The 19,182-nt window shown below is 47.3% G+C and overlaps 1 protein-coding gene across 1 annotated transcript in view; it reads left to right on the top strand.

Moving 5' to 3' along the window:
* Positions 1-2,019: 2,019 nt before the first annotated feature.
* The window catches only part of LOC141140930 (S1 RNA-binding domain-containing protein 1-like), a 296,826-nt gene continuing 279,663 nt past the window's right edge, over positions 2,020-19,182 (top strand). The window contains exon 1 of the mRNA XM_073628483.1: positions 2,020-2,168. The gene's annotated coding sequence lies outside the window, so the exon portion shown is untranslated. The remainder of the gene's footprint in view (positions 2,169-19,182) is intronic.

The following is a 19,182-nucleotide window of genomic DNA, read 5'->3' as shown; positions in this document are numbered from 1 at the left end:
TGCTTTAAAAAAATATATAATGTTTGGGGGTTCAAAGTAATTTTCTTGCAAAAAAAAATAACTTTTTCATGTAAACAATAAGTGTCAGAAAGGGCTTTGTCTTCAAGTGGTTAGAAGAGTGAGTGATGTGTGACATAAGCTTCTAAATGTTGTGCATAAAATGCTAGGACAGTTCAAAACCCCCCCAAATTACCCCATTTTGGAAAGTAGACACCCCAAGCTATTTGCTGAGAGGCATGTTGAGCCCATGGAATATTTTATATTGCGATACAAGTTGCGGGAAAGAGACAAATTTTTTTTTTTTTTTTGCACAAAGTTGTCACTAAATGATATATTGCTCAAACATGCCATGGGAATATGTGAAATTACACCCCAAAATACATTCTGTTGCTTCTCCTGAGTACGGGGATACCACATGTGTGAGACTTTTTGGGAGCCTAGCCGCGTACGGGACCCCGAAAATCAAGCACCGCCTTCAGGCTTTCTAAGGGCGTGAATTTTTGATTTCACTCTTCACTGCCTATCACAGTTTCGGAGGCCATGGAATGCCCAGGTGGCACAAAACCCCCCCAAATGACCCCATTTTGGAAAGTAGACACCCAATGCTATTTGCTGAGAGGTATAGTGAGTATTTTGCAGACCTCACTTTTTGTCACAAAGTTTTGAAAATTGAAAAAAGAAAAAAAAAAAGTTTTTTCTTGTCTTTCTTCATTTTCAAAAACAAATGAGAGCTGCAAAATACTCACCATGCCTCTCAGCAAATAGCTTGGGGTGTCTACTTTCCAAAATGGGGTCATTTGGGGGGTTTTGTGCCTCCTGGGCATTCCATGGCCTCCGAAACTGTGATAGGCAGTGAAGAGTGAAATCAAAAATTTACGCCCTTAGAAATCCTGAAGGCAGTGATTGGTTTTCGGGGTCCCGTACGCGGCTAGGCTCCTAAAAAGTCCCACACATGTGGTATCCCCGTACTCAGGAGAAGCAGCTAAATGTATTTTGGGGTGCAATTCCACATATGCCCATGGCCTGTGTGAGCAATATATCATTTAGGGACAACTTTTTGTAAATTTTTTTTTTTTTGTCATTATTCAATCACTTGGGACAAAAAAAATAAATATTCAATGGGTTCAACATGCCTCTCAGCAATTTCCTTGGGGTGTCTACTTTCCAAAATGGGGTCATTTGGGGGGGTTTTGTACTGCCCTGCCATTTTAGCACCTCAAGAAATGACATAGGCAGTCATAAACTAAGAGCTGTGTAAATTCCAGAAAATGTACCCTAGTTTGTAGACGCTATAACTTTTGCGCAAACCAATAAATATATGCTTATTGACATTTTTTTACCAAAGACATGTGGCCGAATACATTTTGGCCTAAATGTATGACTAAAATTGAGTTTATTGGATTTTTTTTATAACAAAAAGTAGAAAATATCATTTTTTTTTCAAAATGTTCGGTCTTTTTCCGTTTATAGCGCAAAAAATAAAAACCGCAGAGGTGATCAAATGCCATCAAAAGAAAGCTCTATTTGTGGGAAGAAAAGGACGCAAATTTCGTTTGGGTACTGCATTGCATGACCGCGCAATTAGCAGTTAAAGCGACGCAGTGCCAAATTGGAAAAAGCGCTGTGGTCCTTAGGCAGCATAATGGTCAAGTGGTTAAGGCAAATAAAAAAAAAAATAATAATAGATACCAGAGAAAAACTGACAGTTGCCCCAAAAACGGTCCTCTTGCACCAGTCTCAGCCATTAGTCATTAGTGGGGCAGAAGACGACGAAGGTCAGTAGAGGAGCACAGGGGGGTGTGGTTTATGTTAAAGTGGGCGAGTTCACATTTACAGATACAAGCCTCGCGTACCTCCCTGAGCCCCGCCCACAGAGAGAGACACTGCCAGTGCCCCATAGACAAACTATACTCAGACTCCTCCTTCTTTTTTCTACACTCCCACACTAATTCAGGTCTCAGGACACCGCCCCCCCCGAGGTCGGCCCCGCCCTCCTATGCCTCGATTGGCGCAGACTTTAGAATTCCCCGCCCCGCTCTTCCGCCTTCGGCTCCCGCCCCCTTTGTCTCTCTCGCCCGGTGTTTTGGTCCTCGGAGCGGTCCGTAGAGGAGGAGGCAAGGCCGGAGAACGCAGGAAGATTGAAGCGGCGCCGGTTGGAACATATAGAGGTGTGCGGGGATCGGGGTGCCGGGTGGCGGTGTATGTCACCGGGGAGATCCGGAGGGGAGGGGGGGAGGAGCCGTACCCCACACTGGGGGGGGGGGATTTCTTCATCGTTAGCAGATGACACCCCCTCCTCTCTCCATAAATCATCCGTTTATTATCGTTGCATTACAATGTCGGTTAGAAAGAGAAGTGGTGGTTGATCGCTCCATCGGGTTTGATTTACTAAAACTGGAGAGAGCACAATCTGATGCAGCTGTGGATGGCAGCCAATCAGCTTCCAGGTTTTATTGTGAAAGCTTCATAGAACAAGCTGAAGCTAGGAGCTGATTGGCTGCCCTGTACAGCTGCACCAGATTGTGCTCTCTCCAGTTTTAGTAAATCCCTCCCCCCGGTGTGTTTGGAGTTGTGATTGGCCGGGTGGTCTTGGTTTTGGATCCCCCCCCCCCCCATAGTGATGTGAGCAGCAATCGATGGCGGCCGGCGGTCCTCAGGATATTGATCCGTGGAGCGATCGGATTGGCCGGTATTACAGATCGCTGCCATGACTTGGAGAGCGCCTGCACTGCAGGGTTGTGGTTGGTTCTCTGAGCTGCCCAATCCCCTCCCATCGTTTTCCGTACATTGGCCGATTTATTTGTAGAGTCTTATTGGTATGACGGCCGATGAATTACTGCGATTATAACGCCGACAGTCACCTGAACGTTGTCTTTGTTCACCAAGGCAGGAAAATCAGGGACAGTTCACACAACATGCAGTCCAGTGCGATTTTTCTTTTTTTTCCTGCATCGAAAACACACGGAAAGTAGATTATATGGCTTCCAATAGCATCGTTCACACCAGTGCGGTCAGGAAAAACAAGCAGAACATGCTGGATTTTTCCTGTACTGGAACGCAGTAAAACGCATCAAGAACACACCGGAATGCACTAGAACTAGCGTTGTCCCGATACCAAGCATTTGTCCAAATACTTGTACTCGGGCAGTCAGGGTGAGCGGTGTGTGGGGGAGTTACAAGCTTCTCCCCCCCCCATGGCTTTCAGCTACTTAGTGACATACAGCGGTGATCGGTGCTTGTAACTCCCCCACACACGATCACCGCTGACTGTCACCGCATCCTCCATCCCCCCTCCGTTCCTCTGTCCCCCCTCCGTTCCTCTGTCCCCCCTCCGTTCCTCTGTCCCCCCTCCGTTCCTCTGTCCCCCCTCTCCGTTCCTCTGTCCCCCCTCTCCGTTCCTCTGTCCCCCCTCTCCGTTCCTCTGTCCCCCCTCTCCGTTCCTCTGTCCCCCTCTCCGTTCCTCTGTCCCCCCTCTCCGTTCCTCTGTCCCCCCTCTCCGTTCCTCTGTCCTCCCTCTCCGTTCCTCTGTCCCCCCTCTCCGTTCCTCTGTCCCCCCTCTCCGTTCCTCTGTCCTCCCTCTCCGTCCCCCCTCTCGTTCCTCTGTCCCCCTCTCCGTTCCTCTGTCCCCCCTCTCCGTTCCTCTGTCCCCCTCTCCGTTCCTCTGTCCCCCCTCTCCGTTCCTCTGTCCCCCCTCTCCGTTCCTCTGTCCTCCCTCTCCGTTCCCCCCTCTCCGTTCCTCTGTCCCTCCCCCTCTCCGTTCCCCCCTCTCCGTTCCCTCTCCGTCCCCCCTCTCCGTTCCTCTGTCCCCCCTCTCCGTTCCTCTGTCCCCCCTCTCCGTTCCTCTGTCCCCCCTCTCCGTTCCTCTGTCCCCCCCTCTCCGTTCCTCTGTCCCCCCTCTCCGTTCCTCTGTCCCCCCTCTCCGTTCCTCTGTCCCCCCTCTCCGTTCCTCTGTCCCCCCTCTCCGTTCCTCTGTCCCCCCTCTCCGTTCCTCTGTCCCCCCTCTCCGTTCCTCTGTCCCCCCTCTCCGTTCCTCTGTCCCCCCTCTCCGTCCTCTGTCCCCCTCTCCGTTCCTCTGTCCCCCCTCTCCGTTCCTCTGTCCCCCCTCTCCGTTCCTCTGTCCTCCCTCTCCGTTCCTCTGTCCCCCCTCTCCGTTCCTCTGTCCCCCCTCTCCGTTCCTCTGTCCCCCCTCTCCGTTCCGCTGTCCCCCTCTCTTTCCATGTCCTCCTTTGTGTATGGATAGAGTCAGCTGACTCTGTCCATTCACATAACTGAAACATTGTAATCTCCTGTGATTACGATGTGTCAGTTTATGAATGGAGAGGAGCCGCTGTCTTCTCTCCATTCATTCTCAGTGCAGCTGAGGCTGCAGAGAAAGGGACTGGGGAATCTCTATCCTCGGTCTCTTTCTCTGTCTCAAGGGGGAGATATCAGAGGTCTGTTAAGACCCCTGATATCTCACCAAAGCCCCCCAACAGGGCTAATTAAAAAAAAAACAAAAAAAAAACACATATTGCAATAAATAATAAAAAAAAATATTATTGTAAAAAATAATAAAAATGTAAATAAAAAAACCACACAGACACCGTTCACCCCCTCCCCCCCCCGAAAAAAAAGAAAGCACTTTCACGTGACATTAAAAAAAAAAAAGTTTCGTAATCGGTATCGGCGAGTACTTGAAAAAAAGTATCGGTACTTGTACTCGGTCCTAAAAAAGTGGTATCGGGACAACCCTAACTAGAACGCATCAAAAACGCACCGGACCCCAGTACAATGAAAGACAAAAAAAAAAACAGAAAAAAAAAACACCCGGAAACGCATCAAAAACGCGTTAAAAACTCACATGCAGAAACGCATCCAGTACAGATCTGGAGTGCGTTTTTGTGGTGGGAACTATTATTATTATACAGGATTTATATAACGCCAACAGTTTACACAGCGCTTTACAATATAAAAGGGAGACAATACAGTTATAATACAATGAGATACAGGAGGATTAAGAGGGCCCTGCTCAGTAGAGCTTACAATCTAATAGGACCCAACCCTTAAAGTGGGGTACACACTATAAGAAAATTGGGCGAACGTTCATCCATTTTTTTTTTTTTTCTCGATGTTTCACAGCAAATCGGAACCAATGAACAAAAATTTGTGCGAAAATTCTCCCACCAACAAAGGCTTTTTAATTTTTGTTTATCGTTTCTGATCAGGCGCAGTCTTTTTCTGATTTTTCTTGTACGAAAATCTTCCAGATTAAAACGAAAATCGTTGGTTCTGTTACGAGAAATTTTTTTGGAGTTTGTCCCTTCGAGAATTTTCAGACGAAAAATTCGGAATCGGCTGTCGAAAGTTGTGCACACGCTATATGAAAACTCTATGTGTACAAAACTCTATGCAGTTGGTTTTTGCGTTTTTTTTTTTTTTTTGACAGTTTGCATTTTTTTCTTTTCTTTTTTTTTTTTTTTTTTGTGGCAAAAAGCACAAATTTGCAGTTAAAGTCCCTGATCCTTCTAAAAAAAAACATGCAGAGGCACAAAAAATAATTGATGTGAGCGTCATCCCTAGGAGCCCATGTTTAAAAAAAAAAAAAAGGCCTGTGTTAATGCAAAAAAGCAGGTGGTGAATGGAGCCTTCTCTTGTACAACTTTCCTTTACATTTACCAAAACCATATTATGAGGTCAAACCTAAACACTTTCAATTTGTAATCAATCAGGCAGGCCCTTGCACTACATAATTGAATGTAAATCTAAAGAAAATTAAATAAACTTGGATGGTGTATGGCCAGCTTAAGTGTAGAAGGCTAACATGCAATGTGTGTGTGTGTGTGTGGGGGGGGTTAAAAAAACCCCGTTAGACTTACCGGTAACGGTATTTCCAGGAATCTTCCAGGACAGCTACTTGAGAGATGATTGGCTCCACCTTCTACAGGAAACACAAATCAGACACAATTTAAAAGGCCCCTCCCTTTCCCCTGACCCTCAGTTGTATGAAGATCAAGTAAACCTCCACCAAAAGTGAACTCGGAAGAGGCATAACAGAGACTCATTAATACACCACCACCAGGTTAAAATAAGGGGACCAGTGAAACAAGAATAGGGTGGGAATATAGACGCTGTCCTGGAAGATTCCTGGAAATACCGTTTATCGGTAAGTCTAACAAGGGTTCCCCCCCCCCCCCCCTCATCTTCCAGGACAGCTACTTGAGAGGATAAGCAAGATTCTATACCTTAGGGAGGGACGGCAGCCTGAAGCACTTTCCTTCCAAAGGAGAAGTCCTGGCTGGAGAACATCTGGACTCTATAATGCCTGACGAATGCATGAGAGGAGGCCCAGGCAGCAGCTTTGGAAATATCTTCTCATGATGCACCCGCTCTTTCTGCCCAAGAGGCAGCTAGCGACCGCTAACTCTGGAAGGGAGGGGATTGTCCTGAAGATTTGTAGGCCTCACATATAGCTTCTCTAATCCATCTGGAAATGGAACCTCTGGAAGCCTTGGAACCCCTTTTGGGACCACTAAAAGTAATCAGTAATTGGGAATCTTTCCTAAATTCACTAGTAACTTTAAGTAGTGTAGAAGACATTTTCTTACATCTAAAAAACCAAACATTTCTTCTTCCGGATTCCTGGGGGAGGAACAAAAGCTAGGAGGAACTACTTCCTGGGATCTGTGGAAGTCAGACGAAACTTTGGGCAAATACAAAGGATCAGGCCTGATCACTACTCTGTCGTCTAAAATCCTTAAGAAAGGATCTTTACACGAGAAAGAACCTAAATCAGAGACCCTTTTCCCAGAAGTTATCGCCAAAAAGAAAACCATCTTTAGGGTGACTAATTTTAAAGTGGCGTCACGCAGTGGCTCAAAAGGGTGTCTGGTAAAGGGCGTTCAATACCAATGACAAATCCCAGGGGGGAACCTGCTTGACTACTCTGGGTGTACGTCTATCCCTAGCTAGGAGGAATCTCTTAATTAAAGGCTCCTCTGCCAGTCTTATCTCCATGAACAGAGATAGGGCAGCAACTTGAACCCTAATGCCCCGTACACACGGTCGGATTTTCAGACGGAAAATGTGTGATAGCACCTTGTTGTCGGAAATTCCGACCGCGTGTGGGCTCCATCACACATTTTCCATCGGAATTTCCGACACACAAAGTTTGAGAGCTTGCTATAAAATTTTCCGACAACAAAATCCGTTGTCGGAAATTCCGATCGTGTGTACACAAATCCGACGCACAAAGTGCCATGCATGCTCAGAATAAATTAAGAGACGAAAGCTATTGGTTACTGCCCCATTTATAGTCCCAACGTACATGTTTTATGTCACCGCGTTCAGAACGATCGGATTTTCTGACAACTTTGTGTGACCGTGTGTATGCATGACAAGTTTGAGCCAACATCTGTCGGAAAAAATCCATGGATTTTGTTGTCGGAATGTCCGATCAATGTCCGACCGTGTGTACAGGGCATAAGAGTGCTGACAGCAAGCCCCTTTTCCACTCCCCTCTGTAAAAAGTCCAGAACACAGGGAATAGAAAACAAGTCTACTCCAGCCCTTTTTTTGCCAGGCTACAAAGGTCCTCCAAACTTTATTTTTTTTTTTTTTGAAAATCTTTTTATTTTGCGTATAACAAACACATAGACAAAGCAAACATACAACAGTAAAGCCAACATTTGGCTAACATCAGGAGTGGGGCCCGCGCAGGGGTCTCAAGTCAGCATAACGGAACCAAGAAATGTTAGTTTATTTGCGACTACCAGAATATACCATCATCCATGTGCGGGCCTGGCTCATGCTCCAGGGGTAGGTTAATAATTAACTGGCTCACCTAAGTTACTGTGCTGTCAAGGGTTGGTTTATCAGGGCTTCAAGGGAGGTCGTCAGATAGCGAGAAACCTCCTAGTCTGCCGCAGCAGTGGAGGGTTCCACCAACCACTTAGCCCAGACTCTGTCATATTTTTTTGGACAGCCTCTATGAATATAGGTATCTTTATATAGGGGTATCACATCATTGACAAGCGTTTTCCATAGACCTATAGAGGGAGGAGCTTTCCGCGTCCAGCATAGGACAATGGATTTCCTGACATAGAACCCGCAAGAGACCCAACAGAGTTCTCTCAGCAACCCTGGGTACCAGGTCCTCCACCAGTCCCAACAGGCATATTTTTGGGGATGGGACAATCGAGATACTTAGTAGTTCATTCACCGCCATAAGAATTTGTGACCAAAATATTGAAATTACCGGGCAGGACCAGAAGATGTGAATAGTCCCCTGGAGTGTGATCACACTGCCAGCACTCCGGGGAGAGGAAGGACCTCATCTTGTGCACCCGAGCGGCAGTGAAGGTCCTCCAAACTTTGCCATAAATCTTCCTTGTGACTAATTTATGGCTGTCTAGAATAGTCTCAGTAACCCTAGCTGAACATCCTTTCAATTGTAGGATGCGCCGCTCAGCTTCCAAGTCGCCAGACGGTAAATTGAAATTTTGGATGTAGTATTGGCCCCTGGTGTAGAAGGTCTCTTCTTTCTGGCAGGGGCCAGGAGGACTCTACTGAGAGTGCTCTCAGTGTGGAGAACCAACTCCTCCTGGGCCACCAAGGAGCAATCAGAATCACTTCTGCTTGTTCCTGCACAATCTTTCGGAGCACCAGAGGCAATAGCGGAATTGGAGGAAAAGCGTAGGCCAGGCGAAAATTCCACTGGAGCGAGAGCGAATCTGTCCCTAGGGACTTTGCTTCTCTCTCCGGGGAAAAATAAGCTGGAAGCTTCCTGTTGTGGGTGGAAACAAACAGGTCCACTTTGGGCATTCCCCACCTGACCATTAACTTCCGGAAGATTTCCTGGTTCAGCTCCCAACTGCTGGAAGTGACAGTTACTCTGCTCAGATAATCTGCCAGTATATTTGCTGACCCACTGATGTAGACTGCCCAGATTGAGGAAACATTGTCCTCTGCCCAGGAAAGGATCTCCTGACTTAACCCTAGCAGGCTGTCTGAGCGAGAACCCCCCTGCTTGTTGAGGTAAGCCACTGTTGTGGCATTGTCCAAAAAAATCAACAGGACCTTTGCATGAACCCTGGTTTTCAAAGTGACCAAAGCTTTCCTACTGCTAACAGTTCCCTGTAGTTTGAGGATTGGGCTGCCTCTTCTGGCTGCCAGGCACCCTGAGCCTGCAAATCCTCTGAGTGCGCCCCTCATCCTTACAAGCTGGCGTCTGTGGTAATCTTTACCGGGAAACGCTGAGCCCAAGCCTTCCCTACCTGCAAATGCTCCGGTCGGACCCACCAGGACAGGTTGAGAGAATCGTCTCCTGGAAGCCACACGATCTGATCTAGAGAGGCCTTTCTGCGATCCCAACAATGCAGAAGAAATGCTTGTAGGGATCTGGAATGCAATTGGACCCAGGGCAGTCCCGGAATTGCTGCAGTCATCAAGCCCAACAGCTGCATTATCTGACGCAGGGATGCCTGGGGATTGCACCTGAATTTCTGCACGGAAAGGAGGATCTTGGAGATCTTCTCTTCCGAAAAATAAATTTTTTTGGGTGACTGAGTCTATCAGGTAGCCCAAAAAAAAAGACAGCTCTGGGAGGGAACCAGAGCAGATTTCTGCAGATTGACTTTCCAACCCAATCTTTGGAAGGTCTGCAGAACTACTTGCAGATCCCTACCCAGGTCCTCTTTGTTCCGGGCAAAGATCAAAAAGGGACGATTGAAATTTTCTGCAAATGAAAAAAGCCATGACCTCGGCCATGATCTTTGTAAAGATTCTCGGGGCTACCGAGAGACCAAAAGGAAGGGCTCTGAACTGCCAATGACTTAAGCTGTTTTCCGAGAGGATCGCAAACCTCAAAAACATCTGATGATCCTGGTATATTGGAACATGGAGGTAAGCATCCTGAAGATCCAGGGTCACCATGAATATCTCTGGCAATAACAGATTCCTGAGTGAATAAATGCTTTCCATCCGAAAACGCCTGTAAACCAAGAAACTGTTTTAGGAGGCTCAGATTGATGTCCATCCGAAATCCTCCTGATGCCTTTATTGCCAGGTGTCAGGTCGCCTGATGCACTCCGTGGAAGTCAGGAGTGCACCACTAAGGTAGTGGACCCTAGGACTGACTGCTGCAGATTGAACCCTGGGAGGTCAGGAAGCAGGTCTACTGGAACACTGACACAGATCCCACTGGGAGCTAGAGCATAGATTCCCCAGAGTGCGGAGTCTAAGCCAGCAGGTGTTCACCAGAGCCTCTAGTGGTGAGGATGGACTGCGCTGCAGTCTGGCTCCAGGTCGCAGCCCCCAGGGTCTCACAGCTTCCGCTCACGGTAGACTACAGGAGAAGAGGTAGGAGGTAGCAGGCTGGAACAACAAGGAAAGTAAGGGATAAGCCAAATGTCGGGGCGACCAGCAGACAAGGATAGTCGAGAACAGGCCAAGGTCGGTAACTGGTATCAGACGTAGCAAACACAGCAAGTACACACGAAAACACAATGGTTGATCAGCACTGCTGGCTTGCAGTGCACAGGTTAATATAGGGTTCCCTGATAGGGCCTGGGGTGGGGCCATGCTTAGAGGAGAGGTTATAAAACCAGTCAGGTGAGAGTCAGCTGGTCTTTAGAGATGAACACATGGAGAGAGGTAAGCTTAAAGACAAAATTCTCTTGCATAACCATGACACCAGGAAAACATGGGAATAAAATCCTTGGAATTTTTGATCCTCCGGAACGGAGGAAATAACCCCTTTTGATTTCCAAAGAGAAATCAGACATAACATGCCCTTCTGTTTCTCTTGGTCCCTCGGCAGAGGAGTGAGAAAAAACCTCTGGGGAGGAGGGGGATTGAGTTCCAACCTGAAAACCTCTCTTATGACCTTGAGAACAAAAGGATTTTCTGTTACCTTTGCCAATTCCTCGCTGAAAAAGGTCAACCTTCCTCCTACCCCTGACCTGGCATCACTGAGAGCTTTTTGCCCAGGTTAAAGGAGCAAAGAGAGACCCTTTCGCTTTGCCTTTGCTAAACGACCATTTTTTTCTTTGCCTGCTGACCCCCTGGTTTGACGTTAGCTTTGCCCTGAAAACTACGAAAGGGATTCTTACTTTGAAGCTTAAAGCGGAGTTTCACTAAAAAAAAAAAATTTAGATGTCAGCAGCTGCAAATACTGCAGCTGCTGACTTTTAAAATAAGGACACTTACCTGTCCCGGGGTCCAGCGATGTCGGCACCCGAGACCGAGCCGTCCCTCGATCCTCGGGTGCTGCCGCCGCCATTCTCACTGAGGAAATCGGGAAGTGAAGCGTTGCGGCTTCACTGCCCGGTTCCCTACTGCGCATGCGCGAGTCGCGCTGCGCGTCTACACTGGTCCCCGTTGTGTTGTGGGAACTGTGTATTTCCCACAACACAACGGGGGTGGGCGGGGAGGCTGCGGCTAGCTATACCCGGAAGTGGGTGCAGATACCTGTATTATACAGGTATCTGCACCCCCCTCCCCCCTGAAAGGTGCCAATTGTGACACCGGAGGGGGGGAGGAATCCGATGAGCGGAAGTTCCACTTTAGGGTGGAACTCCGCTTTAACCTTCCGAGATGGGAAACGTTGATCCTTTTCCGAGTACCGAGCAAGTACTTCTTCTAAAGCCGAACCAAACAATAGTTTGCCTTCAAAGGGAATACCGCAGAGTTTATTTTTGGAGGTCAGATCCAAATCCCAGGATTTCAACCAGATTGCCCATCTAGAGCAATTGATCAAGGCTGACGTTTTGGCCACTGATCTAACGTAGTCTGCCGCCGCATCTGCCAAGAAGGCCACTGATTTGGCAATCAGGGGGAGAGATCCTTTGATCTCTTCTACAGGGGTGTCGGTGGAGAGCAGGTCATCTAGCCTCTGGACCCAAACATCTAGATTTCTAGCTAAGCAGGTGGATGCCAGGGCTGGCCCCAGAGAGAAGGCTGAAGCCTCCCAGGCCTTACGGAAGAAAAGCGTTAGCTTTCCTATCCATCTGGTCCTTAAGAACCCCAGAGTCTTCAAATGAAAGATCAGATTTCTTAGAAACTTGAGACATAGGAGCATCCATTCTGGGACACTTGAAAAATGTCTATTCAATGTCAGATCTCCTCTTATGCCCTCTGGGCTGGAAAAACCTTTTCTCAGGCTCTTTCCATTCTGACAGGACCATATCTTTAAGTGACTGGTGTACCGGAAAACACTTAGGCTTACGCCCCTGAAGTTCCCTATACATTCTATCCTGAACTGATTGAGATTTTTGTGGTGGCTCAATCTGTTCAGAAGTAAAAACTGCTTTCAACAGTTCTTCAATATCTTCAACTGGAAATAGGTATCTAGCCTTATTAACAGTTTCCTCAATCTTTGACACGGATTCCTCGTTTGATGAGGAATCTGAGTTCTCCCCCTCCTCTGGATAGAGATCTTGATGAGACCGAAGGAACCTGGGGCACTGTCACTGCCACAGACGTGGAAGGTCCCAATCCAGCTAACCTATCATTAAAGGCTTGAAAGGAGGAAACTACTTCCTTCAAGGAAACCATCAATTCCTTTAGGTTAGAAGCAGACTCAGCCCCTGCCACTGAAGAAATACATAGTTACATAGTAAGGTTGAATAAAGACACCAGTCCATCCAGTTCAACCTGAGTGAGTGTGGGTGTGTGTCTACAATTATCCCTATTTATTTAAGGTACCCATATAGCGCCGTCAAATTACACAGCACTCCACATATACATCACACACTCACATTGGTCCCTACCCTCAAGGAGCCCACAATCCAAGGTCCCCAACTCACATTCATATACTAGGGCCAATTTTGGACAGAAGCCAATTAACCTACCAGCATGTCTTTGGAGTGTGGGAGGAAACCGGAGTCCCCGGAGGAAACCCACGCAGGCACAGGGAGAACATGCAAACTCCAGGCAGGTAGTGTTGTGGTTGGGATTTGAACCAGTGACCCTTTTTACTGCTAGGCGAGAGTGCTACCCACTACACCACTGTGCCGCCCAAATGTCTCACATAAGTTTCCAACAGCTATCAGGAAGCTTGGATCTACAATTTCCACATTTTCTTTTCACAGGTTTGTCAACCTAGAAAAAAGTAACCACAAAAAGAAAGGCATACAAAATTACACTTTCTAAAACATTTGCCCCTGGATATACAATCTCTCATTACAGCGGAGAAGTACTCCTTAGGACCTTAGGGGTAACACAGGACCCTATTGCAGCTGCTGGATCAGACAGAGCGGGTGCACCGTCCACAGGGGTGTCCTTAACCTACATGATGGGAAGGACCAGATAGGAGAGCGTTGTAATGAGCTTGGACGCTGTCCGTTTGTTGTACAGCCAGAAAAACATCCCCAGCAGCATGTGTGCCTGAGACATCCTTTTCAAACATGAAGAGGCTCGGCATCCGGAAGAGTGTGACATCACTTCCGGTTCCGGCGGCGAGACAGGAAGTGCACTTGCCGTCAACTTGATACACCCAAAACTGTGAAAAGGACACAAGGAAGTGCTCTCTGGGTGTACCAAGGTGGATCAGGGCGCTGGGGGTTGGAGGTTGCAGAAGATTCCCTAATGCAAGTAACCACCAGAAAAACAGGGGGAACCCTTCTCAGACTGCTGAAACAGCAGAAAATACTGCAGACATGTCCACAACCGGTCTGAGTAATCTGAACAAGGGGCGTCCGCTAACCACAGTCACCAGACCAAACGAAAGAAACAAACATGACGGTGCGTACTCCTGGAGGTCTGGAAACACAAAACAACTGAGGGTCAGGGGAAAGGGAGGGGCCTTTTAAATTGTGTCTGATTTGTGTTTCCTGTAGAAGGTGGAGCCAATCATCTCTCAAGTAGCTGTCCTGGAAGATGAGGGGGGAAATGTGCGGTTGAGCCGTGTTTTTTGCAACCCCCCCCCCATTATGTTTTCATAGCACATACTATATAAACGACATCCTGGAAGTGCACTTTAACCACTTGCTGCAGTACATTTACATCGGTGGACACAGCAGGTGACGGTGCCCAGTACCCCGGCCACTGTGATTGCGTGATCATGTGATTGCTATGGCCAATCACAGCAATCACGTGATTACATGTAAGGGAACTGTGATGAATGGACGTCATTCATGACAGCTTGCTTACTATTGTGATGCTGTGATTAGCCCACAACTATCACATGGTACCTGGGCCAATCGCAGCACCCTGTACCATGTGATTCGCTGTAGCCAGTCACAGCATCATGATAGCAAGCAAGCTGTCATGAATGAAAGCCATTTGTGGCAGTTAAAACTATTGCTTATAACAGTGTAAAAAAATAAATCACCCCCCCCCCCCCCCCCGAGTAGTACAGTGTCACTATGGTGACACATGACAGTATGTAAAAAAAATAAAGAACGCAAAGCATTTTTAAATATTGAATACAAAAAAATTATTTAACCACATTAATACTGGGCACTTTTACCCCCTTCCTGCCCAGGCCAATTTTCAGCGCTGTCACACTTTAAATGACAATTGCGTGGATCATGCGACACTGTACACAAACTAAATTTTTCTCATTTGTTTGAGACAGATCAAGCCTTCTTTTGGTGGTATTTAATCATCACTGTTTTTTTCTTTTTTTGCTAAACAAAGGAGAAGTCTGTACAAAAACAAAAAAGGCTGTTTGAAAAAAAAAAAAAAGGAAAAAAAAGATTGAGCTGAGGTGTGAATGCAGCCTTAAGCCCCATACACACGATAGGACTTTGTACAAACTTTCCCTTGGATTTTTGTACAAAGGGCGTTGGCCGGAAGTTTGTCTTGCATACAGACGACAGGACTTTTCTAGCCAGCTTTCACCAAATCACGTGGTTTTTCAGCTCTTTACCACCACCCTTTGGTCAACTTCTGTATTGTTGTCTGATATTGTGTCAGTCTCGCCACTTTTATTGGCGAGATTGACACCTTGCGAGCCGGATTCACACTGGTGCGGGGATCCGAGTTGGATCCCGCCAATGCCAGGCACTGGTATGAATTTTGAGGGGGAACTCCACGCCAAATTTTAAATAAAAAAACGGCATGGGTTCCCCTCCAGGGGCATACCAGGCCCTTAGATCTGGTATGGATTTTAAGGGGAACCCCCTACGCCGAAAAAACGACGTGGGGGTCCCCCCAAAATCCATACCAGACCCTTATCCGAGCACGCAGCCCGGCTGGTCAGGAAAGGGGGTGGGGACGAGCGAGCGCCCCCCCTCCTAAGCTGTACCAGGCCGCATGCCCTCAACATGGGGGGTGAGTGCTTTGGGGGAGGGGGCGCTCTGCGGCCCCCCCACCCCAAAGCACCTTGTCCCCATGTTGATGAGGACAAGGGCCTGTTCCCGACAACCCTGGCCGTTGGTCGTCGGGGTCTGCGGGCGGGGGGTTTATCAGAATCCGGGAGCCCCCTTTAATAAGGGGGCTCCCGGATTCGATGGTCTCTCAGGCCTCTTCTCCCTCTCTCCGGTGTCGTCTCCGCGCTCTCTGGTTCTTCTCCGATGCCTTCTGCCGGGCTCCTCCGCTATCTTCTGCTCTTTTGCCGCTCTTTTGATAGCGGAGGAGCCTGGACATCTGGATCGTCTTCTTCCCTCTTCTCTTCCAGAAATGTTGACACGACGCTCTCTCCGGCTGTAATGCTGTCTGTGTGCTCTGCTATGATTTATATAGGCGGTGACCCCGCCCCCCCATGACATCACAGTCCCGGGGCATGCTGGGACTGTGAGGTCACAAGGGGGCGTGGTCATAGGATGACATGACCACGCCCCCTTATGACCTCACAGTCCCAGCATGCCCCGGGACTGTGATGTCATAGGGGGCGGGGTCACCGCCTATATAAGTCATAGCAGAGCCCTTTCCTGACCGGCCAGGCTGCGTGCTCGGATAAGGGTCTGGTATGGATTTTGGGGGGACCCCCACGCCGTTTTTTAGAAAATCCATTCCAGACCTAAGGGCCTGGTATGCCCCCAGAGGGGAATTCCCTCTCGCCGCAATAGGAAAATGTGTTTTTCCTATTGCAGCCGGCACGAGATGTACAGTACCCTGTCGCCGAGAACCAGCGCGATGGGTTCGCGCTGGAAACATTCTCGCGGCCGTGTACTGTAGTTTGTACAAAAGTCCGATGCTTTTGTGTACACACGATCGGACTTTGCTCCATCGGACTTTTGTTGCCGGAAGGTTTGTCCGTTCGCACAGCCAACAAAAGTCCGATGGAAACAGAAAAAGTTTGTCCGATGGAGCGTACACACGGTCGGATGTTGCTCCAAAACAGCTAATTTGCATTTTTGTTGTCAAAAAGTCAGATCGCGTGTACGGGCCTTAATACTCACCTAGGTGGATGCAGCATGGATCCGATGCTTCATCTGTTTCCCACCAGCTCTGCAATGAGTCTCCAAAGATGAGCACTTGTCCCAGGGATTGGAAGTGGATGACCTCACTTTGTAGGACCTCATAGGTGTCTGATCTGAAATAAGGGAACTCTGCTGAATGTTCCAGCTACTAATTACTAATGATGTAATTTTTTGTTTGTATTTATATACCTTGTAATGGGTAAATTTCCTGGGACAAACTGGATTATGGGTGGTTGCCATTGTCTTTTCTGCCTATTTATCTCAGTCACATTAGTTTATTGCATAATGTGCTGAGGAAGGTGAGAGTTCTTATCGCCTCCATTTCTTTGCTTTGTGGTGGTCTTGATGTTCATCTTGGGGCAGGTGGTTTCCTCCATTCTTGTCATCTTCGTGGCACTGTTTTTTGTTTGAGTGTATTGTTGCATTGGATTAGTGGTGGGGTTTGGGGTCTTTTACTTTTGTAATTGTGTCTGTCTGAGAATGGTTTGTGCCAGGTCCAGGGTTATGAGTTTTCTCAATATAATTCTCTTGCCAGTGACTGACCCCTTGTTTGTTCAGATGCTTGTTGTCATAGAGGTGTTGGGGCATTATAGAATGATGTTGTGCCAAGTGAATGGAAAGCTTTGACCTGGTTTTGTCTGCCAGCTCTGTGTTTTGCTGGATTATGTTGTTTGATATGTCCCTCCTTGGACAGAATTACTATTTTTGTTGTGCAGTCTCCTGTTATGCCGCGTACACACGGTCGGACTTTTCGGCTACAAAAGTCCGACAGCCTGTCCGACGGACTTTTGGTGGACTTGCGGCAGACTTTCTTACGAACGGACTTGCCTACATACGATCACACAAAAGTCCGACGGATTCGTACGTGATGACGTACACTGGACTAAAATAAGGAAGTTGATAGCCAGTAGCCAATAGCTGCCCTAGCGTGGGTTTTTGCCCGTCGGACTAGCACACAGACGAGCGGATTTCTGGGTCCGGCATAGTTACGACGTAAAGATTTGAAGCATGTTTCAAATCTAAAGTCCGCGGCTGGAAAGGTCCGCTGAAAGTCCGCTAAAAGTCCGGGGAAGCCCACACACGATCGGATTGTCAGCCAGCTTTAGTCCGTCGGCGTCCGTCGGACTTTTGTAGACGAAAAGTCCGACCGTGTGTACGCGGCATTAGTTGCAATAATTTTAATTTGTCCACAATAACTTCCTGTAGTTCCTGGATGTTGTTTGTGCCTGTGTATGATGATATGTTTGGGGTTAGTGAAATATGGATCGTTGATGACTCCTGTTACCTGTTCAATTGTGGAACAGTGAATTTTGGATACTCTTGTTCCTGGAAAGAGCCGTTCCCATTTGGGTCTATCAAAACTATTTCAGGAATTTGTTGCTTGTTCACGTGGTTTAATAATGATTTGTTTGGGGTTTCCGGATTATTGGAGTTGTCTTGGCTATTGCTGGGCTTTGTGATGTTAATTTTTGGAAGTTGATGATTCCCACCAATCTGTTGGTTTATGGGCACTTTGTACAAACCATCCCTTTTAATTCTGTTTCCTGATTGTGGAGCACCATTTGTGATTTTAGTGTCCTTATCTCTTCCCTGAATTGAGCATTTTCTTGTTGTAGCTGTTGCATTGCAGATCAAATTTCTAATAGGACAGACTTGCTTTCAACTTTGAGTGTGTTCATCTCTTCCCTCAGCTGGTCATTTACATTTTTGTCACCTAACTGTCTTTGATGCTGTTCTTTGAACTGTACAAAATCTCTCTCGAGTTGAGATAAGAAATCTCTGAGGGTGTTGGGTGAGGGGTGAGCAGGCATGTCTATGGACATGTCGCTGTTGGTATCTGTTCCTCATCATTTTTATCTGACGTTTAGATCCTTCTAAGCCTTGGCCTGATCTTTAATTTGGGGGAAGACCTGCTTAAACTCCGCTGTTTCCTCTGTGCCTTGTACCATTGTGGTACCTTTGTGATAAACAACTATCCTCCTCATCCCTGACCTTGATCTGCCGATACTTGCAGATATCTCTATCCCCCCCATCTCAATTTTGTTCAATTCAAATAAGCTTTATTGGCAGGACCAAATAAATGTTGCGCAGTGCCAAAGCAGTTGAGTTTGTATAAGGGGGCTTTAATGGGGAATGGGAGTCAGTCCACAGTTTTTCATGTCCTTCTCAGTCTTTGACACGTTGTCACATATTGTGCAGCTATTTTCACAGTTGGCTCCTCTTCTCCCAGTAGAATTTTGGAGTTTCCTCTTCTCTTCTATAGAATTGAAGTCCGGGATGAAAGCGGAGAGTCTCTGGAAGTGAGTGTCCCTCACTGATGAGTACTTGGGGGGGGGAATGTAGCAGGAAGTGGTCCCCATCCTCCGGGACCCCCTGGTCACATTGCTGGCACAGTCTACTTTCTCTTAGGTCTATCCGTGCTGTCCTAATTCGATTTCCAGGCTGTGGGCGCTCAGTCTGTACAGGCTCAAGGTCTGTCTGTCTTTGGGGTCTTGTAGCACCTCCAGGTAAGGGGCCAGTTTGTAGTCTCACTGCAGTGACTGGTAAACAGTTTCTTGGAGTTTGTGTGTCTCCATTCTCCAACATATATATTTTTTGGAACCATTCATTATGTTTTTTATTTGAGATACTGAATTTATAAGCGTCTCCACAATGGAAGCACATGCATTAAATTGTGGAGACGCTTATAAATTCAGTAGCGTTAGGGCTGCAAGTATACACAGGGTGCCATGAAGAGGCCTTGTAGCTTATGCATGCGTTTGCAAATGCGTGCTAACGAAACCCCTGTTTTTAACGCAGACTGTTGGACAGGTTAATTTGGTCAGTTGGCAGACTGGTT

The sequence above is a fragment of the Aquarana catesbeiana genome, linkage group LG04 (assembly GCF_042186555.1).
Source record: "Aquarana catesbeiana isolate 2022-GZ linkage group LG04, ASM4218655v1, whole genome shotgun sequence".
Classification (NCBI taxonomy): Eukaryota; Metazoa; Chordata; class Amphibia; order Anura; family Ranidae; genus Aquarana; species Aquarana catesbeiana.
Note: the sequence above shows the minus strand (reverse complement) of the source record. Positions and strands in the feature narration are given on the sequence as shown.